Source organism: Triturus cristatus, chromosome 2_1, assembly GCF_964204655.1.
Source record: "Triturus cristatus chromosome 2_1, aTriCri1.1, whole genome shotgun sequence".
In the NCBI taxonomy this organism is placed as follows: Eukaryota; Metazoa; Chordata; class Amphibia; order Caudata; family Salamandridae; genus Triturus; species Triturus cristatus.
The window spans coordinates 576,381,638-576,408,676 of NC_140581.1; positions in this window are offsets into that span (position 1 = coordinate 576,381,638).

Genomic DNA, 27,039 nt, shown 5'->3' on the forward strand with positions numbered 1-27,039 from the left:
ACACACTCTATATTAATGCAGGCACTGTAGCAGGCAAGCACAAAGATGCAAAATGTCACAGAGGAAAGTAGACTTACAAATAAACGATGTAATATGTTGAGCAGTGAAACAAGCCAACAAGATATGGATAAAGCGCCTTTTCGAATGATGGTGAGAGTATCAGTCAGTCTTCAAACAAGCTCCATGCACGTTGAAAAATCATGAAACAAGAGAGGTGAAAAGAAAAACCCCTCAGCTGAGGAAATTAAGGGACTCTCAAAGTGGCACAACACAACGCACAGCAACGGTGGCAAACGAAGATTACCAGCAAAAAAGGAATTGAGATAAATGAATTGGAAAAAAATTTGCAAAATGACGCTGTTATCTATTCAAGGCTGGCTGCATAGATTGACATAGCTGCAAAGATTGACATAGCAAAGAGCACGAAATGGCTGGCAGCTAAATGAGAGCGAAGAAGCCAGTGAAGAAACTAGTCGATAAAAATACATCCAAGGATTAAGTATCTGAAGAGAAAAAAAAAATAAAAAATTATCCAGAGGGCATCTTCAAAAATGCTTATGAAGGAGCGATTGAGCTCGTAGGAATCAAAAAACAAAATTACAACATCGTGAGAGGAAACGTGCATTCGCGCGTCAAAACAAAATGGTGGCCGCGTTTCAAAAATAGCCACGAAGGGGACTCACTGCCTTGAAGAACATGTCCGAGCGCCGCTCCGAGGTCCCAAAGCAGTCCCTCACATCCTCCGGAGCTTCATGCAGCCCTGCACACCTCCGGCCGGGCGGCAAAATCGCCGCGGAGCACAGAATCCTCCAGGCGGGTCGGGAGCTTCACCCGCACTCCGCCATTCAACTCGGGCACCAAGCCACGCCCCCAGGTGTCGCTTTTCTAACTCGCTTACATGAATACATGGGAAGAGGGGCCTTAGCTTGCCCATCTAATCATTCCCTAACAATTTTGGGGGCATATAATCAAGCCAGGCGATAAAAATTATCGCCGCTTTAGCGGCAGAAAACTGTTGCTAAAACGGCGATAATGGGCTTGATAATATGCTCTATGGAATTCCAATTGAAGCTCATGTTAAATGTGAAGGACATCTAACATGGGCTTCAAACGCATTTTCCCCATGCATTTTCCCACAGGACCTGTTGACGCAGCTACAGCCCGAACTGCTGAACGGAATTACACCAAATTTGGCAAAGAGGTAGTCCTCAGTTCAGACTCATGCCTTTTGCTTAAATGGTGTAAATCCGTTCAGTAGTTTCTGAGAAAATTAGAATTAAAAGTACATATATATCTATGGCCTCGGAGGATCTGCGCACCCTCCCCGCACCTTAAGCGCACCCTCTGCGAACCATGCGCACACCCTCCCGTTCACGTGCTGAATGCTAATTGGCTGTCGAGTGTCTGTCTACATTCAAAACCAGGAACTGTTGGCAGCCATTTTGTGCCTCGGTAGAAGCGAGGCTGAAGAAGTAAGGGGAATAAGTGTTTAAAACATATAAAGAGGGCAGGGTAGAAATACTCTGACCCTCTAGTGTTGGTCAGGGGGTCCCAGAAGGACCCCCTGGGGCCCCTTTTAAAACAAAAAGAATCAGCAAAATGCGCGCAGGGTGCGCAGAACCGGACATAAAAATAAAAAAAACCTGAAGCGCGGGCTTCCGCGCTTCGTTAATAATTAGCCCCCGGGTGGGCCAAATCCCGGGGGCAAAATGGTTATATATTAAGAGGGGAAGGGGGGGCTGCGTGGCCCCCCTCCTGGAGCTCTCAAGGGCCCTGGGGACCACCACGCCCCAGGGCCAGCTCCTACAGTGTCCTGGGGTGCCCACCCCCAAGACACTGTTGTTTGCTGTGAGAGGGTGGGAGTCTCCCGCCCTCCCATAGCAAACTTCGTTAGGATTTTGAAAGAGAGAGCAGGTCCTGCTCTCTCTTTCAAAATCCAAATGATATTGCTTTTCCACACGGGGAGCTGCATGTCAGCAGCTCCCCATGTGGAAAAGCAATGCCGGCTCTCGAAGGACACGGGACCTGGCTGGGACCGTGGGGGCGTTGGGGCTCCCCCCACGGTCTCCAATGTTTTTTATAAGCCCCGGGGGATGGGGTCCCCAGGGATAATAAAAATTAGTAATAGGGGCTATTTTGTGTTTTACTGTAAAATTAGGAGTCGCGCATCATAACGCGTTGGGTGCATGGTTCATCTTGCATTGGGTGCGCGGTTCCTAATGCGTTGGGTGCGTGGATCCAAGGAAAAAAAACTGAAAGTTTTGGGAGATAAATAATAATAATAATAATAATACTGATATTTTGTAGAGCGCGAACAGCTACCTCACGAGGAGGTGTCCCGGCGCTATAGACCGCTGGGGAACCCGTCCTGGCTATCCCTGTGAGATGGTCCCTTTCTGGGTATCTCCAAGGTGAAACCAGGCATCCCCAGCGTCTGTGGGGGGCCGTTGTAGAGATAAGGCAAGCTTAATGCCCAGAGTTGCCGAGTGTGTTCCTGGTTAGAGTAGGTACCGAGGCGAGAATTATCAAGTCCGTTTTGACCCTGGTCCACGACCCTGCCGCGTCGGGAATTGAACCCCGGTCCCTGGCCAATTCTCTGCTTACGGGTCTGCCACCTCTAACCAGTGAGCCACACCTCACCACAGCTTAAGTGTTTTGTTCTTGGGTGGCTCTAAAAAGAGCCATTGTGTTCATTCAGAGTTTTTGGTACTTATAAGTAAGTACCTATACAAAGTCTAAAGTTGTTGAGGAAGACTCTGTTTCCTTCATCAGTAAAGTGTACTCCATCTCTCCTATACATCTCTTGCATATGAAAGCGCAGATTGTTATTGTAAATGGACCCCATTCTATAGTCTTGGAGAAAAGCAGAAACAGATTTATTCACATGTGTCCTAGGTTTCTCAATCTGTGGACAAAAATGATTGGACCAGTTCCACTTCTGCCTTTGGCATATGTCAGAATACACAAAGGCAGTTTTGGGAAAAACTGAAAACAATTCTGCAAAGGTGTCCTTCATAAGCATTTCCAGACCTACCCCAGTCAAAGTGCCTAGGTCTTTGTGAATGCCTTTGTTTTCTGCATACCTTTGGCTCCAGAAAATATAGCTTTGTCCCACAATCCACTCTCTAAGCATCTTGAAGGGAGGTCTGGATGCACTCATATGGTCTCTGTAAATGAAATGGCAGTTTGAAAAGTAAGATTTTTCTAAAATGGTGGCTAAGATGTAGTTTTGAAAAAAGACAAGAAATCATTGGTTGTTTGACAACCTTCTACACTGAAAGGTAGGGAGCATGTTTCTGTTTTTTAAACGCATGATTCTTATTGGTTAACAAAAAGTGCGTGAAAGGAACATTATATATGAAAAGCTGATATGTTGAAAAGTCAAGCACACTTGCTGTTTTGATTATCTTTGGTTTTGCTGAGAGGTTCACAGTGCAGAGATTCTGTATAAGAAAATCTGGTGTGTGACTGATATCTGGTGTGTGACTGATATACTTCTTAATCTACAAAACAACTTGAAAGGTGAGTTATTTAATTGTATGGGGATGTATGTAGCCTATTTTGATTTTAATCAGACAAATTTATTTCTCCTGCTAAAGTGTAGGGAGTACTTATTTTTGTCTACAATCTTATTGACAGTGTGTGTGCATGTAGAAACCATTCTGTGATAAGCATTTGTGTTTTTCATGTGTTTGCAGACAGATAACTGTGCTGTTTTTATATTTTGGTACAATTAGAAATCAGTCATTGTTTATGAATTTGCAAAATTAGTCATGTTTGAACACTAAAATGTAGTACTCGTAGATTAGGAAATGTGTTTTGGTAAACTCCTAGGGATAGTGTTGTTTGTCTAGAATCACACTCTGAGTCTGTGTGCATTCGGGAACCACTGTGAGAGAAGCATTTGGGAACATCATGTATTTGCTGACAGATAAATGTTTTAAAACCTGCCGTGTTGTCAAGTTTTAGCAGCATTAGAAGCCAGTCTTTGCATATGCATTAATAAAATGAGTCAGGCTTTGACACTAAAGTGGAGTCCTGAAATATGTAGATTGTGTGCAGTCCCCTTACCCTTTCCATAGTAGTGAATGAGTTTTTGTAAACTCCTAGGGATAGTGTTGCTTGAATAGAATCACACTGTGAGTCTGTGTGTATTTGGAAACCACTGTGAGAGAAGCATTTGGGAACATCATGTATTTGCTGATACATACCTGTTTTAAAACCTGTCATGTTGTCAAGTTTTAGTAGGATTAGAAGCCAGTGTTTGCTTATGGATTGATAAAATGAGTCAGTCTTTAACACTAAAGTGCAGTACTTAAATATGTAGATTGTGAACAGTACTCTTACGCCTTCTACACTACTGAATGAGTTTTGGTAAACTCCTATGATAGTGTTGCTTGCCTAAAATCACACTGTGAGTCTGTGTGCATTTGGGTAAGGATTGTGAGACAAGGATTTGGTAACATCGTGTATTTGCTGACAGATAACTGTTTTAAAACCTGTCTTGTTGTCAAGTTTTAGTAGCATTAGAAGCCAGTCTTTGCTTATGCTTTGATTAAATGAGTCAGGCATTGACACTAAAGTGGAGTCCTGAAAAATGTAGATTGTGTGCAGTCCCATTACCTCTTCCATAGTAGCGAATGAGTTTTGGTAAACTCCTAGGGATAGTGTTGCTTGTATAGAATCAAACTGTGAGTCTGTGTGCGTTTGGGAACTACTGTGAGAGAAGCATTTGGGAACATCATGTATTTGCTGACAGATAACTGTTTTAAAACCTGCCATGTTGTCAAGTTTTAGTAGCATTAGAAGCCAGTCTTTGCTTATGCTTTGATAAAATGAGTTAGGCTTTGATACTAAAGTGCAGTACTTAAATATGTGGATTATGTGCAGTCCCCTTACCCCTTGCACAGTAGTAAATGAGTTTTGGTAAACTCCTAGGGATAGTGTTGCTTGTCTAGAATCACACTGTGAGTCTGTGTGCATTTGGGAACCATTGTGAGAGAAGCATTTGTGAACATCGGTTATTTGCTGACAGATAACTGTTTTAAAACCTGTCATGTTGTCAAGTTTTAGTAGCATTAGAAGCCACTCATTGCTTATGCATTGATAAAATGAGTCAGGGTTTGACACTAAAGTGCAGTACTGAAATATGTAGATTGTGTGCAGTCCCCGTACTCCTTCCAGAGTAGTGAATGTGTTTTGGTAATGTCCAAGGGATTGTGTTGCTTGTCTAGAATCACACTTTGAGTCTGTGTGCATTTGGGAACCACTGTCAGAGAAGCATTTGGGTACTTCATATATTTGCATACACATAACTGCTTAAAAACCTTTCCTGTTCTCAAGTTTTGGTAGAATTAGAAGCCAGTCATTGCTTATGTATTCACCCAGGACCTCTCCTTGCAACACTGTAAACATTCAGTTAATATCCAAGTAGTAATGGAGTGAGGCAGGCCTTAGCACATTAATTGATTCAAACGCCTATCCACTATGCATGCAGTCCTCTAACAACCTACACATTTGTCTTTCACACCTTCAATTCCCCAGTCAATATCCATACACTTCCAGCAAATACCCTGTCACTCCCCTTGCACTCCTCTACCGATCCATTCAGCACCATGTACTAATCCATTTACTGCGCCAAAACCCAACCACTTATAAATTCACCCAGGCACTCTCCTTGCAGTACTCTAATCATTCAGTCAGTACCCAAGTCCTCATGCAGTGACCAGGCCTTAGCACATGGACTGCTTCAAACCCCTATCCACTATGCATGCAGTCCTCTAACAACCTACACATTTGTCTTTCATACCTGCAATTCCCCAGTCAGTATCCATACACTTCCAGCAAACACCCTGTCACTCCCCTTGCACTCCTCTAGTGACCCATTTAGCACCATGCACTAATCCATTCACTGTTCAAAAACCCAACCAGTCAGTACCCAAGCACTCATGCACTGAGCCAGGCCTTAGAACATGCACTGCTTCAAACCCTTATCCACTATGCAGGCAGTCCTCTAACCACCTACACACTTGTCTTTCACACCTTCAATTCCCCAGGCAGTATTCATACAGTTCCAGCAAACACCCTGTCACTACCCTTATAGTTCTCCAGCGACTCATTAAGCACCATGTAGTAATCCCTTTACTGCGCCAAAACCCAACCACTTATAAATTCACCCAGGCACTCTCCTTGCAGTACTCTAATCATTTAGTCAGTACCCAAGTCCTCATGCAGTGACCAGGCCTTAGCACATGGACTGCTTCAAACCCCTATCCAATATGCATGCAGTCCTCTAACCTACTACACACTTGTCTATCACATCTTTAATTCCACAGTCAGTATTCATACACTTCAAGCAAACACTCTGTTATTCCCCATGTACTCCTCTAGTGACCCATTCAGTAGCATATACTAAACCATTCACTTTGCCGAAACCCAAACACTTACAAATTCACTCAGGCACTCTCTTTTTAGTACTCTTATCATTCAGTCAGTATCCAAGTACTCATGCAGCGAGCCAGGCCTTTTAACATGGACTGCTTGAAACCCCTATGCAGTATGCATACAGGCCTGTAGTCACATACACATTTGTCTTTCACTTCTTTAATTAACTAGTCAGTTTCTATATACTTCAAAAAACATCTTGTCACTCATCTTGCACTCATCCAGTGACTAATCGAGTAACATGTACTAATCTTTTTACTGTGCCAAAACTGAAAAACTTAACAGTTTTACCCAGGCACTCTTCTAGCAGTAGTCTAATGATTCAGTCAGTTTCCAGGTACTCATGTAGTGAACCATGCATTACCACATAGAGGGCTACAAATGTCTATGCAGTCTGCATGCAGTCTTGTAACACACTATACACTTGTCCTTAACAGCTTCAATTGCCCAGTCAGTATCCATGCACTTTCAGCAAACATCCTGTCAATCCCCTTGCAGTGTTCCAGTGACTTATTCAGCACCATGTAGTAATGCATTCAGTGTGCCAAAACTGAAACACTTGTAAATTCACCCAGGTACGCTTCTTGCAATAGTCTAATCATTCAGTCAGTACCTAAGTACTAATGGAGTGAGGCAGGCCTTAGCACATGGATTGATTTAAATGTGTTTCCAGTATGCATGGAGGCCTGTAAGTACCAACACAATTGCCTTTGAGACGTTCAATTTCTCTGTCAGTATCTATAAACTGCAATAAACACTCTGTCACTTTAATTGCACACCTCCACTGACTCATTTGGCAGTACGTACTAACCTATTCACTGCACTAGAATCCAAAATCTTAAAAAGATTCACTGAGTCACTTTTTTTGTAGTACTCTAATGATTCAGTCAGTAGTTAGGTAGTTTTGCAGTGATCCAAGTGTTACTCTATGGACTGTTTCAAACGTCTATCCATTATGGATGTAGGTCTCTAGCCACCTACATACTTGTCTTTCACACCTTCAATATCCCAGACAGTATTCATACAGTTTCTGCAAATACTCTCTCACTCTCCTTATACTACTCCAGTGACCCATTTAGCACCATGTACTAATCCATTCACTGCACTGAAAGGCAACCACTTATAAATTCACCCAGGTAGTCTCCTTGCAGTGCTTTAATCATTCAGTCAGTATCCAAGTACTCATGCAGTGAGCCAGCCCTTAGCACATGAATTGCTTCAAATGTCTATCCAGTATGCATGCAGTCTTCTAACCACATACACACTTGTCTTTCACATCTTTAATTCCCCACTCAGTATACATATAGTGCAGCAAACATCCTATCACTCCCTTTGTAGTCCTCCAGTGACCCATTCAGCACCATGTACTAATCCATTCAGTGCGCCAAAACCCAAACACTTATAAATTCACCCAGGCACTCTCTTTGCAGTACTCTAATCATTCAGTCAGTACCCAAGTACTCACACAGTGAGCCAGGCCTTACTACATGAATTGCTTCAAATGCCTATCCACTATGCATGCAGTCCTCTAACCACCTACACACTTTTATTTTACACCTTCAATTCCCTAGTCAGTATTCATACACTTCTAGCAAATACTCTGTCACTCCTCTTGGAGTCCTCTAGTGACCCATTCAACACCATGGAGTAATCCATTCACTGTGCCAAAAACCGAACACTTATAAACTCATCTAGGCATTCTTCTTGCAGTACTCTAATCATTTAATCAGTATCCAAATAGTATTGGAGTGAGACAGGCCTTAACGTATGAATGGATTGAAACATGTGTCCAGTATGCATGTAGGTCTCTAATCACCTTCACACTTGTCTTTCACACCATCAATAATCATGTCAGTATTCATACACTTCTAAGAAATACCCTGTCACACACCCAGTTTGCTTCCTAATAGTATTGTAATCATTCAGTCAGTTAGCATGTACTCTTTTAGTGAGGTAGGCTTTAGGGCATAAACTGTTTCAAAGTAGTATGCACTATGCTTTTAGTGTTTTAACCATCGTCACACTTGTGCTTCATGGCTATAGTTTCTTAGTCAGTTTTTATATAAAATGTGTTTTTACAGTAATAGAATAGTGTGAATTTGAAAGTTATTAATATACTTTTATTTGTGATTCTTTTTTACAGATACTGTTTTTCGACGTTAAAATAGAGAAATCATGCCTGCAAGAAAAAGAAAAAGAAAAGAACAGAAACAGGAGAATTACTTGAATAAAAGTCAACCACAAGTATTGATTGTACAAGATAATGTGGCTAAAAAGAATAAATCTTCTGGTAAGATCACAAAGCAATTTATTCAAAATGTTTGTAGGAGGAAACAGAATTTACAGAACGCTGAATCCACTGTGAATGTTTTAACTAGAAAAAAAATTCAAAATAAGAGGAAAAGCAAAAAAACAAATATTCAGTCAAAGGAGACAAAGTGTGCTAAAAGAAGGCAAAATCAGTATAAGGAATTACGAAAAAAAATATTTTACAAGGGAGTAGTACGTAATTTGCTGAAAGATGTGAAGAAATATAAAAAGAGAGCTCTATTTTATAAAAAGAAGAAGCATATTGAAAACATTGTTGAAAAGGCTTTTGAAGTAAAAAGGAACCTATTCATTTTAGTATTAAACAGAATTCGATCACTAGATGAAGGCCAAAAGTAGGAGGAAATGAGTAATTAATAGAAAAAAAATAGTGATTTTAATGGAAACACAGTTCCAGTTCAGAGCCTTTCTTTAATGAAGAGAGTCATTTATAGAGCAAAAAATTAGTGTTTGCAGTTGACACCAGTGGTAGAGGTTACGAAGTTAGAGATGGTTGTCCAATTGAGAAAGAGAAAATGGTTGAAAGAAATGCAGAAGAAGTGATAGCTGATGAAGTTCTAGGGAGACGTCCTAAACACCCTATGTATACATGGGATTGCAGTAGTATTTGTAGTGTACGACAGGAATCTATTGATAAATGATGTCGTTTTTTACAGGCATATACTAAAAAAAGTGTTAAACAAAAGATTAAGGCGTTGCAAGGACTAGACCCTTGCAGAGTGAGAAAAAAATACTGGTTTGCAAGGTCATTCTCTGCCTTGTCTTTCTAGGAAAGTTTGTGAAAGTGTTTTTCACCATTTCTGGATGCTGGCAGTACATCATACTCAAATGCGGAAGTTAGTGAGAAGATTGTATTATGCGAAAAGTCCAGCACTAAAGTTAAATGAGTTGAACAGTGCTCTTTTACGTGGCTCAGTATCAGATGTGAAGAAGGTTTGTGAGGATATTGAGTTTTGTTACTTTGGTCCTCAGCAAGAGAGTGGAGAAACTGTGACATTAGTAGAAGAAAATGTTGAAAACAATGTAGATCCTGTGATTACAAAAAATTTTTAGGATGAAATCACAAAGTTTAAGGTAATTTCAGGTGAAATCAATCAATCAATCAATCAATTTGTAAAGCGCACTACTCACCCGTAGGGTCTCAAGGCGCTGGGGGGAGGGGGATCCCCTACTGCTCGAAGAGCCAGGTCTTGAGCTGTTTCCTGAAGGAGAGATAGTTCTGGGTCAGTCGTAGGTGGGTGGGGAGGGAATTCCATGTCTTGGCCGCCAGGTAGGAGAAGGATCTTCCTCCAGCGGTGGTCTTGCGGATGTGCAGGACGGTGGTGAGGGCGAGGCTGGCGGAGCGGAGGTGGCGGGTGAAAGACCAAATGTTTCTTGTATTTGTTGTCGGCGAACTCACTATAAAAATCAGACTAGAGGTGTCAATCTGTATTTAAAAAGTGAAATAGAAGATAATGATAAGTGGATGGAATTTGCAACTTATTTGCTGGTAGAGGATTGTTTTGATTTGGGATCTGAACAGCGTATTTGCAAATATTGTTATAACAAATTAGATGAGAATAAGATGCCTGCTAGAGCAGATCATAATAATCTAGAGTTGGTTGCTATTCCTCCAGAGCTGATAGATTTAAATACGTATGAGTCTATTCTCATTGAATGTGTTCACCCGTTTCAGGCTATTGTTCGTATGGAGCCTAAAACAGGTAAATTACCTTCATCAGAGTTGCAAAGAGGATTGAAAGGAAGAGTTGTGTATTTACCGTTAGACTTAAGGAAAAATATTAAAACTATTGGTGTAGACAATGCAGAAAAGAAATCTATGAACATTACAGTGTACATCCACTTCATTCCAAAGAGGTGATGGGGAATACGATTGAGTTGTTCCAAATGAAAAAAGCAACAGGAAGTCCAGTGAGTGTATGGGAAGAGAGTTTGGAAGCTCGTTGTTTCCCGCAGTTGTTTCCAACAGGAAAAGGTGGACGATATGATGAACGTCCTGTGCAGATTCCTGCATCTGAATATCGGACAACAAGATTATATGCAGAAGATCCAAGATTTCGACAATGTATCCCTTATATGTTTCATCTTCTGTTTGAAAGTGACTTGTCTTGACTTTCATATGCAGTAAATCACATTTTAAAAAATGGAATGCATCTGCAAAATGTAACTGCTAAGGACTTTATGGATAAAGTGCATCAGAGAGATGATCATTTAGAATCTCAGTTGATTAATCTGATGGCATGTCAGCGAGGGACTAATGAATATTGGTACCGTCGTCATGGAGAACTGAAATGTATGCTACGTAACTTGGGAATTCCTACATGGTTTGTTACACTAAGCTGTGCTGAGTATGCTTGGAATGATTTACTTGAATTTCTTCGAGAGGCAAATTGCAATATAAAAAATATTGAATACAAGACACCTGGAGAATTGTGCTCATTGGATCCTGTTAATGTATGCATATATTTCAATCATAGATTTGAAGCTATGATGTCTTTCATCTGCAATAAAAAGAATCCTCCTCTTGGAGAAGTTGTAGATTTCTTTTGGAGAAAGGAGTATCAAACAAGAGGTGCTCCTCATATACATATGTTGTTATGAATCAAGGATGCCCCCACATTTGGAACAGATTGAGATGAAACTGTTTTTCATTGAAGATTATGCCACATGTGCTGTACCCAATGGCAACTTAAAACAACAAGTCTTACGATTCCTAAGCCATCGATTTGGAAAATACTGTCGACAAAAGTATAAGTCAAAGGATAAGTTCTATACCAAATGTCGTTTTGGATTTCCACGTCCTGTATTATCCAAAGGAAGAGTGAACAGTTTTATGTCAGCTGTGCGACATACTATCACAAGAAAGTCTCCGAAAATACCTACAACTTAAAAAGAAGTGAAGAATCAAAATACATAAATGAATACAATCCAGTTTTTTTATAAGGGTGGGCGCAGTGCTCCGCTCCGCCCACGGAGTGTGCGTAGTACTGCCCACTTCACGCTTCGCAAAGTAGGCATAGCAGGTACAGACTACGCACACCCCGCGGCGGAGCAGAGTTGCCTGCCACCCGCCTCCCTCCTGCCCTCATTTTAAAATTACTTAGAAACATTACATAAAGAAAATTACTTACCTGAGCTGCCGCGTTCTGGGGTTCCATCTTGCTGCTTCATAGATAGCTTCTTCCTCACGAATGCGCATGCGCGGGCGCCCACGCATGCGCATGTCTCCCGAGAAATGCTCATGCGCGGGCGTCCGTGCGGGCTTCCGGGCATGCGCATTCGTGAGGAAGAAGCTATCCAGGACGCAGCAAGATGGAGCCCCGGGACACAGCAGCTCAGGTAAATAATTTTCTTTATGTAATGTTTCTAAGTAATTGTAAAAGGAGGGCGGGAGGGAGGCGGGTGGCGCGTAGTGGGGCTACGCGAAGTGTGCGGGTGGGCGTAGATTTGCCCCCACTCCGTAATGCTTCACGTAGCCTCACTACGCCCACGGCTGTTATTTTATCCATGTGGAATGCTAACATGGATATTCAGTATGTTGCAGACAATTCCATCGCTGTCGCTCGGTATGTAACGTCCTACATTACTAAATCAGAAAAGACGGAATTGAAAGAAATATGGGAAGAGATTTCTCACAAGAAGACTCTAAGTAAGAAATTATATAGTTTCAGTTTGAAGATGTTATCGCATCGTGAAATTGGAGCATATGAATGTTCAGATCGGTTATCATCTGCAAGTCTATATTCAAAAAGTAGAAGAATCATTTGGGTGAGTCTAGGTCTTGTAGGAATGCGAAATCGGGTACTGAAATTGGTTCAAGAAATTGAATATTTAGCAGAAAAAGAACCAGAAAGTACAGATATTTTGAAAACAAATATGTTGGACACATATTACCCGAACAGAAGCCATCATCTTGAGAGCATGTGTCTCTATGAAGTGCTGCAAAACTACACTTTTAAACGGAATACTACAGAGAACATCAGTGTTGGAAAATATGCAGTTATTGGTTCTGAAGGATGTCTGGTGAAACAGAGGAAAGGAAATGTAATTAATCACAGCAAACTGAGTTGCGACACTGCTGATAAAAGGGAATTTTACTATTTAGCCCTTTTGCAAATGTTCAAACCATGGCGTTCAGAACTGGAATTACTTGGAGATTTTCAGAGCTATGAAGATTCATTTAATGCTTGTAAAGATAGCATACAATGCAGTGCTTTTGCAAATTATGTGAAAATGTTGAATGATGAAATTGATCAAAAAGCTACAATTGCAGCTGAGATTGCTAGAGACAGTTCTCAAGACAGTCAAAGTTCTGCTGTACTGAGTCAAGATCCACTAGGACAACCAATTGTTGAAAATGAAGCAGCAACTGCCATGAATGAGGTGGAAACAGCAATGTATCAAGCTCAAGAAGATGTAGTACAGTTAGGAAGCTTGGAAGAACAACTAAATGTTGAACAGAAACAAATATATCAACAAGTGAAAGAGCAGATTGACCATGGATTACTTCATGAAAAGAAAGGGTGCTCATGTACATCATTTCAACCTATCCGAATGTATGTGAGTGGCCAAGCTGGAACAGGAAAAAGTTTCTTAATTAAAGTAATTACAAGTTATCTGCAAAAAACAACTGAGTCGCATTTGTCTTGTGTTGTCACTGCTCCAACTGGGTCGGCAGCACATAACATTAAAGGAATTACTTTACATTGTTTACTAATGCTACCAGTACAGCATGAAAACAAATTGGAATACCACAAGCTATCTGGAGAAGCTTGTTGTGAAGTTTCAAGAGTCTTGAAGAAAATGAAACTTCTCATTATTGATGAGGTGAGCATGGTCTCTAACTTGATGCTAGCCTTTGTGCATTTAAGAATGCAACAAATTCTTAAAACAGAGTATGATGTGTTATTTGGAGAAAAACACGTCATAGTTTTTGGAGATCTATTGTAACTTACTCCGGTAAAAGGACAACCGGTATTTAAAACACTTGCACATGAAGATACCAGAAAGTCTCTTGGTAGTGTTGGTAATGTGAACATTTGGACTAATTTTGAATACAAAGAACTGACAACAAATATGCGACAGGCAAATGATGCTGAATATGAAAGTATTCTTCAAGATATAAGAATTGGAATTCTTCCAAAACATGGCAAACAAGCTTTGGAAAGTCGATTACTTTGCAATGTCTTTCCAAATGAAAATGAACTTCCTGCAAAAGTGTACATGAAAATTGCTGAAAATAAATCAGTGATCTGTTTAATGCCAACACTGTGAGAGTGTTCCATATTCAACGAAGAACTATTGAAACTGGAAAACTAAGAAATTATAAAAATGGAAGCCATCGATAAAATAGAACATGAAGGAATTATTATTATTTTGACGGGAAAGTTGAAAACAAAACTGGATTCTTTAGAAAAAAAATATCTAAAACAGCTGGTTTAGAAAAGACACTCTCTGCGTATGTAAACTGTCGGGTAATATTAAGGCGAAATTTGGATGTAGAAAAAGGGTTAGTTAATGGCGCAATGGGTAAAGTGGTAGATTTTGTTAATTATCAGAAAAAAGAAGGAATTGAATTTTTAAAAATGTAATTTGATCAGATTGAAGAAGTTAAAGAAAGTTGTCGTTGTTCAGTTCGTTTTTTGCTTGTTAAAGATTTATATGTCCGTAGGAAACAATTTCCATTTTCTCTGGCATATGCAGTGACTATTCATAAATCTCAAGGATTAAGTGTAGACAGTGCATTGGTGAACATTGGATCTACTGTATTTAAAGAGGTTATGGCATATGTTGCTTTGTCGCGAGTCAGAACATTATCTGGTTTGTTTTTGATTGATTTTGATGAGACAAAGGTTACTGCAGATGCAAACTGTGTAAAAGAGTATAATAGGTTAGGAAGGGTGTATGCTCCAAATTTAGGTCAATATCCTGTATTTGAAAAGAGTGTGGTTGGTCAAAAAAGAAGGTTTGACAATATCTGTTCTGAAGGTGTTGAGAAGGGAATAGCACAAGATAATGTTGTGATTGCAAGTAAAAGGAAATTGGGCACTGTTAAAGAGGTTGTTGGATATCAGTTTGAAAATAGTTCAGGTGTCAACTGCTATGCTAATGTCGTGGTCAATGTTGTTTTTTATCTTGAAGGTTTGCAAGAACCAATTATGCAGAATCGTCAACAAAGATTTTGTTCTCTGTTGCATTCTGTTTTTGAAAAATTGACAACAGACACAAGTAAAATACAATCTGTTTCAGATGTTCGTAATCTTTTGGATGTGTGTTCTGGTTCTACACAATTTTCACAAAATATCCAACAAGATGCTCAGGAATTTTTAATGTATATGCTTACCATTTTTGAAAATGAAGGCGTAGAAATAGAAAATATTTTTGGCCTTTCTTACAAATGGGAACATTATTGTGAAAATTGCATGTATACATGTAGCTCCAATGTAGACACTGAGAGACTTCTGTATTTAACATTACCAGACTGTAAATCAGTGTCTTTTAATAAATTATTTAAAGGTGCAAATCAAAACATGGAGTGTAGCCAATGTAAATCAGAAATGTTATCCACATTATTTTTGACAAAATATGGCAAATACATAATTTTAATGATGCAACGTTGTACAGCTGAGGGAAGAAAATTGGATACTTTAATAAAGCAATTTGTAGCAGCACAACTATCAATATCAGTAAGGACTTTTGTAGCAATTGCTATAATTTTCCATGATGGTCCTTCCACCACATTGGGCATTACACTGCACTCTTTCATATTTACAAAGAGAGGAAAAGGCACTCTGTGCACTTTTTCTACTCCATGTAAATACAACCTCATCATACACACCACTTTGCGTTGAAAGGGTGTTCTATAAGTGTTGTTGTGCATGATTGCACTGAATACTCATAGAAAGCACTTCCTCATAGTTCTGCACTTATGCATTCACCATACGCTACTAATGAATTCATTCAGTCAATTATGTACTACACATACATTCATCTAAACTTTCACACACAAACAAACAAATATAGCTCTTTTTTTAAACCAGGAAAGTTAGTTCTTACAAGCACTTTTTTTTCTTCTTTCTTCTTTTATATTTTTTGGGGGGTTTTCTGAACGATTTGTAAAGATTTTTGGTTTTTCTGCAAAAAAAAAAAGTAAAAAACAGAACAGGAGGAACAAAACAATGAACTTCAGGGGAAAAAAAAACTAGCAACGCTGACTTTCTTGCCGACGGCAGATCAGATCGATAGACTGCTCTCCGTAGCATAATATTGTGTTGCATTTAGTGCATAGCACTTTCAAAAATTGGAATTGTGGACGGATGTCCAAATTTTGTGCTGAAGGATGCACTCTTGAAGTGCTCGGCTGTGATGAGTCGGAAGGAGCAGGAGCAACTCTCATTCTTCGGCATTCCTCCCGAGCAAGATTTACCGGATGAAGGGTCCTCAGGTGCTTCATCATACTAGCTGTCCCGCAAGAGTATTTCTTGTTAGGATCCCCCCGAGACAGCACTCTTTTGCAGATCTTGCACGACACCAAGGTGGCATTGGTTTTAGTTTGCCCCTCAGGATAGGTAAAAAGTTTCCACACCACAGATGAAAAACGTGGTGTGGGTGGTGGCTCTTCCACAAAATCATCCTCAGATGTCTGAGGAGATGCAGGAGATGCCTGCTGCCCTGAAGCCATTATCTGTTCTGAAAAAAAAGTTTGAGCTAAGTAAAAACTTAGTCAAAAAAGCTTCTTCTCTGCAAGGAGATGCTCTTCCAAAGAAGGTCAAAGAAGAATGATTGAAATGGGTGGGGTCTTTCAATTGTTAGAACAGGAAGTGTAATGAACCAATCAAATCTCTTCTTTTGCAGGTCACATGGGATCCGTGCACCCTGTGCTTACGCAGCACGCACCCAGTGCGCATCTGCGAAATTGTATTTAAAAGGAATATAGGTTAGATGTATAAATATATTACTTTTAAGAGTAGTTTAGAGTTTCTCTTCAATTAATATTCACATGAAATATATATATATATATATATATGTTTTTTTAAATGTTCAATATTTCACGGGATCCGCGCACCCACCACGTCATACACGCATGTGACGCATCGCGGAAGCAAGTAAGCGTCGTGTAACGTAATCGTACGTGTCGCATATAGGCTTGGAGTCGCGTACCGGTCGCATTGGAATCGCGTACTGTTGCAGGGATTCTGCTTCTGCACAGAACTATGCGAAGGAAACCAGGACCTCAGAGAATTGTTGTGTACCACAAACTCCCCTCAGAACCAAGAACCCCTATCCGACTAGCTTAGTGTCACACTCATTATCCGAGATTTAGCTTGGCGGTCCCAATGTATAGACAACCCAGAACAAGCGACTTAGATACTATCAGGAGTGGTGGGAATCCGAAATACCCGTTGATAGCTATATATTAGTCAACAACAGAATAACAAAGACACGATAAAGTTTAAAGAGTCTATTTTATAAACCTCGCGTCCTAAGATGCAGTACTTTGGTTAACACAAGCAGACAAATGGTTAAGATCAGAACCATCAGCATTGTTACAATACCATAGAAAATGAAAGGAGCAATCATAATAATAATGACAGTGGAAAGCGACCACCCTCCTTTCTCTAGCAACTAATAGGTTATTATTAGACTAATAGAAGGTCTCTTAGGCTTGCATGGGGGACCCCATACCTTATAGATCAGCTTAGTGGAATCACATCACAGGATCAGCTAGGCTCTCTCCTGCAACAGCTCTTCGTTTCGAATGTAACAGAAAACATGCTGCTCTGCAATATTAAAGGACTCGTCTTTTTGGTATTGGCAGCTGTATGTATGTTATGGCTAAGAAGTGGTACGATCAACCTGAACACAACAACCTGCACCGTCTAGTGACCCAGACTCGTTCTTTACACGGTGTACAGACCAAGGTCACTGCTCACTGTTAAAGATGTTAAACAACAGACGGTTCTCATGTGAAGCAAAGTCGAGTCAGCAGTTCTCGAATGAATAACATGTAACAACAGTGTCGCGTGCAAAAGCAGCAAAAGCGGCAAGCTGGCTTTCTAACAGCCGACGAGGTTATGCTAACTTAGCGTTGTACATAGGGAGTGGTTAACCCATACTACACCCCCCCTTGATCGGACTACTAACCACTAGGGGCGCACTTATCAAGAACGCAGAGTTCAAGTTAGAAAGAACGGAAACAAGGGCAGAACTATAAGTCCATATAAGGTAAGGGTAAAGTTCGAAAAGAAAAAAAAGTGTCAAAACGGAAAAATGATGTCGTCAGTGAAAAAACCATGATAAAATGGGGAAAAATGACATCGATGGATGCACCATGAGTTGTCCAAGACAAAGAGTCAATCCATCAAGGTATAGGCACAATAAGTTGCAACAGCCTCCAAGAGGAAATCATTGGAGCATTCCGCAAAATTATCCGCCATCCAATCCAACAAGGGAAAGGAACACACGTGTTCACTCACAATTGGAGCTTCCAGCACCACACGAGGACAACAGGAAGGTTCCTCGACATAACTTCGTTCCAGAAAGTCAATTGCAGCCTCTTCAATGGCCCAATTTCCAAGGACTCCATGTGCCGCAACCAAGGCCATAAACCCGACACCAGAACATTCAAACTCATGAGCCGTTAAGGGGCCCATTAGTTGACCAAAATCCGGGACAGGTGACACCGAGTTTGACAGGCATAAATCCAGAGCCCACTGGAATGGACAATCCAGGCAGTGAAAGACTGGTTGCACACAAGTAAAGAATGGAAACCGGAAGAACAATCCATACGCGACACTTAAGGTCGCCAGGGGTAAGGTGCCATAGTATACAAGCATGCGGTTACGCAGATGTAACAGCCGGGGCATGTTGTCTTGGTACGCAAGTTGCGCAGCCATTGCGTAGTACGCAAACCAATAGAAGTATTCCAGCTATAAGGGTGAGAATCAAAGGGAGACCTCCGAAGACGCTGGAAAAAATAGAATGAAAAAATGCAGGAATCACACCAAAAATAGTTTGAAAGGAGGTCACGAGGCCGGAGCCCACAAGTTTAAAAAAATGAACTATGCCAGTCGTAGACGAGGCATTAAAGATAGTCTGTATCAATGTTCCAAAATGGAAGGGGAGGTCAGTATTCAAAAGCGCTTGCACCTCCGTGCGGGTGTTTGCCACGTGAAGAAGAAAGGTTTCACGGGACGAAGTGAAAGCGACCTCCCTTTGAGACAAAAGAGCCCTTATTCTGCTCATCTGGTTGAACTCTGCGTTCAAGGTTGGAATCGAAGGCCAGATAGAAACATCGAGCCGGCCATGCGGGGGCGGAAAAAGGACATTTTTACAGCAAACAACACGCTGTGAAACAGTCACTATGTATGGTATGCTCTTTAGCATCCCGCAGCAATCCTCATTATTTAAAAGCAAATAACTACGGTTAGCAAGCAGCGTGAATGAAGGGGTTATTACCGGCACCGGTACACCTTTCAGGACGCAAGCCAAATTAGGAGTGTGTATATTGCAAGCACCATGTAATTGTATGTGTCTACACACTACAGAATGATCAGGAGCAGAAGTGCATTCCTCACCCTTCAAATAAACCTCTTTTCCCTCCCGCATGCATCTATATGTGAACGGGAGCGACCAAACTTTGTGCAGGAATGCAGTACCAAGTTGTTCATATCTGCCAAGAGCATAATGTTTCATGCACAAACTAAACTTAAAAAGCGGAAAAGGTAAAGTGATCACTCCGTGGATAAGCCACACGGCCGAATTTAACTCAGCAATAGAGAAAGTCAATGGTTCTAATTTCTCAATGTGCAGTAATGAATAAGTAGCATCCTTCATAGACATAAACTGTTGTTTTGCAGTTAAATTAAAAGGGAGGAACAAAGAGGAAACATTCATGTAATCCCATGGGACCTTCCCTGCCTTTAACGTTTGTAAAGTCCATGCAAACTGCATAACAGAACGCAACTGATTCTGGCCATGATACAATACAGACAAATCATCCTGCACAATGTCTACGACAGATGAAACGATATTATCTAAAGTGTAAATTCTAGAAGACAAGGTATTTATACTATTATCAATCACAGCCAATACTTTTTCCATATTGGCCTGGTCAATAGCACGTAATCTGGACGCAGCCTCAATTTGCGACATTTTCCAAACTTCGTTGTAAATAGCGTATACCTATCTTTTTGACCTGCCTACTGCAGGACCCTTAATAAAATCATTCAGATCAATTTTGTCATTTAAACGTGACAAATGAAGTTTAACAGATGCTAATGTGGAATGTTGCAGCCACAACTGGCATAACTTACCCACAGAGTAGGTAGTTACAGTGTGTGATGATTCAAAACGAGGATCTAACCTGACTTGAGTGTACCCAGGTGCCAAGGCTAAAAATCGACGTTGACAGGAATCTGAACCAGTTTGTCATACCAACCACCCATCAGGATTAAATGCTGAAACATTAAAGGTGGTGTTGGAAATGAGGGACTGCAACCTAGCAAGGGAAAGGTCTGTGTAATTCCCCCATCTGGGATAAGCACCCAGATCCGGGATCGAGGGGGAATTCAATTTTTTAGATGTGGCCAATCCAAAACAAGTTGTCCGAAAAATAGATGAATTCAAAAACAAAATGTGGTTTGGGATAAGACAAGCGCGATGCAAAGCTTCTGTTCCCTGAACATGCCATGGTTTAGTACCCCAAACCGATTTAAGATCGATAGTAGCTTTCCATAGCTCATAGCCTCCGATAGCCAATTCGTCCATAAAGGACTTGGAATATAACAATTTGGTATGTGTCAACCTAACCTTAGAGGCGGTCTCAGCCGCCACTTTAAAATAAAAGGAGGTCGGTCTAGACACACTAAAATCCGAAAAATATGTGAACTTGTTCACTAATGTGGCAGAACTGCCATAATAAGGGGCCGGACAGTGTTCCCATTGTGTGTAATTAACAAAATTATGAAAGGTATTTGCTCTGTGTAGGAAATGTGTGCCATAATGTTGATAACAAAATTGTTCACCATAATTAGCAGAATTTAAATACAAATCTTCAGCATCAAATGCAGCATAATATTTTAGATCAGAAAATAGTGCTTCTATTGCTTGCACATCCCAATCATCAGATCGGAAATTCTGTTTAACTACATCACCCATAGAAACACGAAAGACATTAGGCACATTAATCACTTCGGTAGGTCCATGAATTTGAAATTTAACGGCATCCCAAGCGATCCCATCACGCACAGGCCAGGCAGTAATGTTCACAAAAGTCTGGTCCCTTTTCATAATGTGTGATGAGGAATGGGGGGCCAAAGTTCCATCAATTAATCTAATTGTAGATCTTTAAGTCAGGTAGTGTCCATTGATAAGTTTAAAAAACACTACCACAAAGCCAATTGTCATGAACAAAAAAATACATATTAGCACCAGCCAGATGTAAGTCCATGGTGCCACCAAAAAATGTCTCTTGAACCAGGCAAAAAATACAGAAATTTTGGAAGGGGCAGTGGAAGTCATTGATTCGGTGTCAAAGGAAGAACGTGACTGGTTAATCGCTGTCGAATGTAACAGAGGCAACAGGACACCTGCAGGATAAGCATACTCAGGATCATCAGGCAAACCACCAGCAGTAGGCGGCATAGAAGGAGCACTAACTGCATGCATCTCAACGGCAACCTCAGGCATGATGTTCGAGGGCGGCATCACAACAGAATTTCGCACAATGGAAGGGCAAGAAACTGAAGGTGTCATACTATGGAGAATCGGCCACCCGCTGTAGCTTGAAATTGTCAATCAAGATGTACCTGTTATCCTTGCGACCAGGAAGTGGAGGTAAAATAACTGTACGTGTACCCTGGACTCCAAGCACCGGGACTGGTGCACGATAAGAGGGGCCAAACTCCTTCTTGTTCTCCACCTTCTCACGGACCAGGTCACCAACTCGAGGTAGCCAGCCAACTGCCGGAATCTGGAGCTCAGCTTCGCATATAGAGGGTACGTGTTCCTTTGCTAGAGTGTCTCTGGCTTCTTGAAGATTCTGCAATACAGCACAGTGATCATCTAGGTCAAAAGGCGTGGCAGCCGCCGCCATGTCTAGACCCTCAAGGTCCGGAACAAACATTCGTACTCCAAAGCGCATCATGTATGGGGTCCGCCCATCCAGAGACCTTCAAGGGAGATTATTAAGTGCACGTTGCACGTCATACAAGTGGGTTAGCCAGCTTCGGCCTGTACCTAAAACCCTTGCTGTCAAAGATTGCTTTAGGTCACGGTTCATTCGCTCCACAACACTATTGCCCTCAGGCCGGTATGGAGACGAAAATTTGACTTGGACCCCCAAACTTCTCATGGCTTCTTTGAAAGCCCTAGAGGCAAACGCAGGGCCCTGGTCAGAATGAAGGGTACCACATGCAAAACTCCCAATAAAGACACGCAAATCCTTGATGACAGTCCGGGCATCAGTACTCCTTTGCGGCCATACAACAGAAAACGTGTGGACGAATCCACTGCAACCAAGATGTACCTGTACGCAGTATCAGAGGAAAAAGGACCGCAGTGATCTAAATAAACACACGCAAGTGGTTGATTAGATATATACAGCTGCGTTTGTGGTGGACGCGCGGCAGAAGAAGGTTTAATCTGCTGGCAAATGTCACATAAAAGGACATAAGCTCGCGCCTGTTTGTACAAACCATACCACCAGTAACGTTGCTGTAAAAGAGATACAGTAGCCGAAACGCCGGCATGTGCAGACGCAACACCTTCGTGGGCAGCTGAAATCAGAGATGGTCTGCAGTCCGCGTTGGGAATCAATCTGTCACCAACGTCGTTAATCCTCACTAACGGGACGTTATCAGGACTTAAGCGATAATGGTAGCGAGAAGGGAATCCTTTCGGAAAGCCCGTCCCTGTCTTGGACGCAGCAATAGCTGCCAAGATGTCATCATCAATCTTGGTTTTGGATCTTGTAACTGCAGCCACTAAATATGTCGCCACTGCGGTTTTTGCTGCCTCTTCAGCCAAACTGTTACCGACAGCATGGACACCAACCCGTTGGTGACCAAGAGTGTGAATTACATTCACGAGGGGCAAACCTTCTTTATGTTCTGCCACTCGAACCCAAAGCGTTTTGTGCTTTACTGTGCTACCTTTCGAATCACGAAAGTCATTGTGACTCCAAAAGTGTAGATTCTCGTTGTATGATTGAACACAATAGTATGAGTCACTCACTATAAGAGTAGTGACTCGAGGATCAGCAAACTCCAGTGCAAGCACTAGAGCTCTCAGTTCTGCTAACTGCGCGGTACAATCACCCAATGACTGCGTATGCACAACATCAGATTGGAACTCACCGTTCACGAAAGTACCCACCACAATTGCACAGGCCGCTGAATAGGCGTGCTTTGATCCAGTCGCGGGTTGCGCAGACCCATCAGTGTAAATGACACAATGGTACTTCTCGAGCGGGCGCAAAGTCAGAGGAGCCGGATGAACAAATTCATACTCCAAGAACTCCTGTGTCTGTAATGCCGCGTCAAAGATATATGTGACGTCAGGCGAGGTCAAGGAGGTTGCCCATTGTATCCACCTTGGATGCAAAGCCTTAGAATTTGGTACACTGGCTTTAGTGACCGCCTCAAGGGCAGGGTACGGTGTTACCACCAGCATGTGCTTTCCCTGTGATAGCGCTCGCTCTTTCAGGATCGCCATCTGAACTGCTGTCAGTACTTTTTCGACAGCGGAAAAGCGCAGCTCAGCCGAAGTGTACAGATGAGATTTGTAGGCAATGGGGAGGGTGTCGCCCTCATTGAACGTCAAGTAGGTGAAACCCACTGCACCCGGTTCGATTCTAATGACCAGGTTAGTGTGGTTATCACGAGTTTGTAAGAATTTTGAAGCAAGAAGATCAGACTGCAAAGATTGCAATGCAGTAGAATGCTCAGGCAGCCAGCAAGATTTGGTAAAAGTAGGTTGTACCAAGGCATAAAGCGACTTGATACGCTGGGCATAATCAGGAATGTAGGTACGACCGAAATTCAGAAAACCCAGCAAAGATTGTAATTTCTTCAGTGTCGTAGGAGCACTAAGGCGTGCGCATTTCTCAAGGAACTGCGGAGCCAAGCCGCGACCCTCATGATTGAGTTTGTACCCCAAGAACAACACTGTGAACTCGGCAATGTGGGACTTCGCAAAGTTGAACTTGTAACCGAAGTCAGCAAACATAGTTATTATGTTATCCACGCGAGCAAGGTGTGGAAGCAACTCGTTGTCCGTTAGGTAGATGTCATCTACATACGAATATGCTTCCGGGTCAACCATCTCCAAGAGAGAGACCACACGAGCAGCAGAGACCCCGGGGCTATTTTTATAGCCCATCGGGAGCCTTTTGAACTTCTTTTGTTTGCCACCCGAGGTAAACGCCGTCCACTCATAGCTATGAGGGGACAGATTATGGCTATAAAAGCCATTGGAGATGTCAAGTGTGGTTTTAAACCATTTTCTCACGAGACTATCGACGAGAGCCGAACTATGAGTATTTTGTACCGCACCTGTCCGGCAGTGCGAATTTAAGTGCCGGTAATCCAAAACTAGGCGGTACGATCCGTCAGGCTTCGTCACAGTGAATAAAGGATTATTCATGGGTGACACACATGTTTCAATTACTCCCTGATATTCCAATTGTTCAAGGATGGACGCGACGTGAGATCGAGCCTCGCGACGCATGGGGTATTGGGGCTGTGGCTGGGGTTCTGACCGCAACGGAATCGTATGATTGGGAGAAAATTTGTCCCAGCCCACCTGAGTACGGTACAACGCAGGCACGAGCACCTGCGCCCACTCCCCGGCTAACCTGTTAGAATGTTCCAGTGGCACTGTGTGCCCAAAGGACGGGAGGATCACTACCTCCCCTCTAGGAGCATCTAAAACGAAAGCCGGGGGCCAATCTGCCTCCGCCAAAAGGATATCATAGGTGGAGGTTAGATTATACCAAAATACCACTTTAATTTTATGTTGTATGTCACCCTCAATTATAAGGACAATTTCAAACATCCGTTCAGGGGGAGACACGCGAGTATCAGCAGTTTCAACACTTACAAATGTATCAGTTGCTGTCGCCGCCAGAAATAGACGCAGCGCTTGTCGCACTACTGTAACTTCCGCCGCGCTGTCTAGCAGCGTTAGCGCCCATGTCTGGTTCAGAAGCTGTGTCCGTACCATCTGAGGCATATCTCGCAGTTAGAGCAGCAACTTTTTTCTTCTGAAACAGGGGTCTTTGACGTGCAGATTCGTCCTGCTTGCCTTTACCGTCAGTCTGACGGGGCTGCTCACGACCTTGAGCACCCCTTCTTTTCCCACGATCTCTGCCACCGGATTGAAAAGCCGATGTTTCCTTTGAAGAACGAGGAGAGCGTTATTCAGGAACCTGAAATCTATCAGGTGACTTAATATTAGAACGATCGCGCATATCATAAGTGCGTTCACTTTGTATCTGCACCGGCGACGCAGAACGAGACCTCCGTTTCTCTTGCTGCTTCCCCTGTTTTTTGGCTCGCCAACTTTGTTTTGGAAAGTTGGGCTTTTCATCTTTGGTAGACGAACTCACTTTAGGCTGCTGCACCACAGTAGGAATGATCACGGTGGGTTTCACACCCAAGGCGCTACGACCCACCATTCTGTAGGCTTTCGCTATAATTTTAGCGAATTCCTTTGGCCTGTCGGCCGGATCCACAAGTGCCAACATATTGCACACTTGGAATTGCATGGCATCTCCTTTGAGGTTGCCCATAACCATGGAACAAACCACATCGAAGCTGTCGACAAGCCTCATTCCCAACTCAATTGCTGCCTCGGCACCATGATTGTCTTGGACCTTCTTGATGACCGAGGGCAGTACGGACATAGACGGAGTGCCATAGCACTTCGCATAGGTCGCAGCAAAGACCTTGCCCCAATTGTCACAATCGGCAATATCCGGGACCAGATCCTTTGGCAAAGTAATAGTGAGTATCCTGTGCTTATCCACAGGAGAAGTATGCGGAAACACGGCTTCTAATTGATCAAACTTTTCAGCAAGCCAGTAAGGAAATTCATCCTTATTTTGGGGGCGTTTGCCGACAACCGCATTAACCATAACTGGACTGATGACCACCGCGTGATGGTCAATCGTGTGGCCTGCAACCACAGGTGCCCCCACCTGTACATTGCGAGCCACGTACTGCACTAACGCCCTATGGACCGTAATCAGGGCAGTGTGTAGCACACGTAACTCCGCCACCGCCACAGTCATGTAGCGGGGATGGGGTGTATAACCGGCCAGCACCGGCCATGTGGCCCCTGCAATAGACAACAGGCCCATTCTCGCCAGTACTACCACATGGGGAAGGGCACCATTAAACCAAATAGTATGCTGCCAGGCAGTGAGAGGAATTTCAAGTGTCCGATAAGGGGCATAGGCTGCAGGAATCGCTGTGGCAGTATATTCGTGGAACAAATTGTCGTTTGCATCCACTGCATCGAACGTCACCCAAGAGTAAAACAACTCATATGGGAACGCCGCATCAGCCCCTACCACAAAAATAACAGCCAACCCATCATCAGGAACCCCATAGACCCGTACATGTGCGGTTAGGGTAACCCGACTATGCGCGGCAACGTTGACCGCCATCGGGACACACAGAAGAACAACAACAAGATCTACAGTAGCACTGGGGTTCAGAAAAAGAAAACCTTTTTAATTATCAAGCTTGAAAGAACCTTTAGTCGAAACCTAGGTAGGTTAAGCCGTCACTCCCGTTGTCCGGAAACCAGAGTGAGGGCGTTGTGGACTAATAAAAGCACTACTAAGGCGTTTCAGATCAAAAGACCAAACGTTAGGTGCGCCATGTTGCAGGGATTCTGCTTATGCACAGAACTATGCACAGGAAACCAGGACCTCAGAGAATTTTGGTGTACCAGAAACTCCCCTCAGAACCAAGAACCCCTATCCGACTAGCTTAGTGTCACACTCGTTATCCGAGATTTAGCTCGGCGGTCCCAATGTATAGACAACCCAGAACAAGCGACTTAGATACTCTCAGGAGTGGTGGGAATCCGAAATACCCGTTGGTAGCTATATATCAGTCTACAACAGAATAACAAAGACACTGTAAAGTTTAAAGAGTTTATTTTATAAACCTCGCGTCCTAAGATGCAGTACTTTGGCTAACACAAGCAGACAAATGGTTAAGATCAGAACCATCAGCATTGTTACAATACCATAGA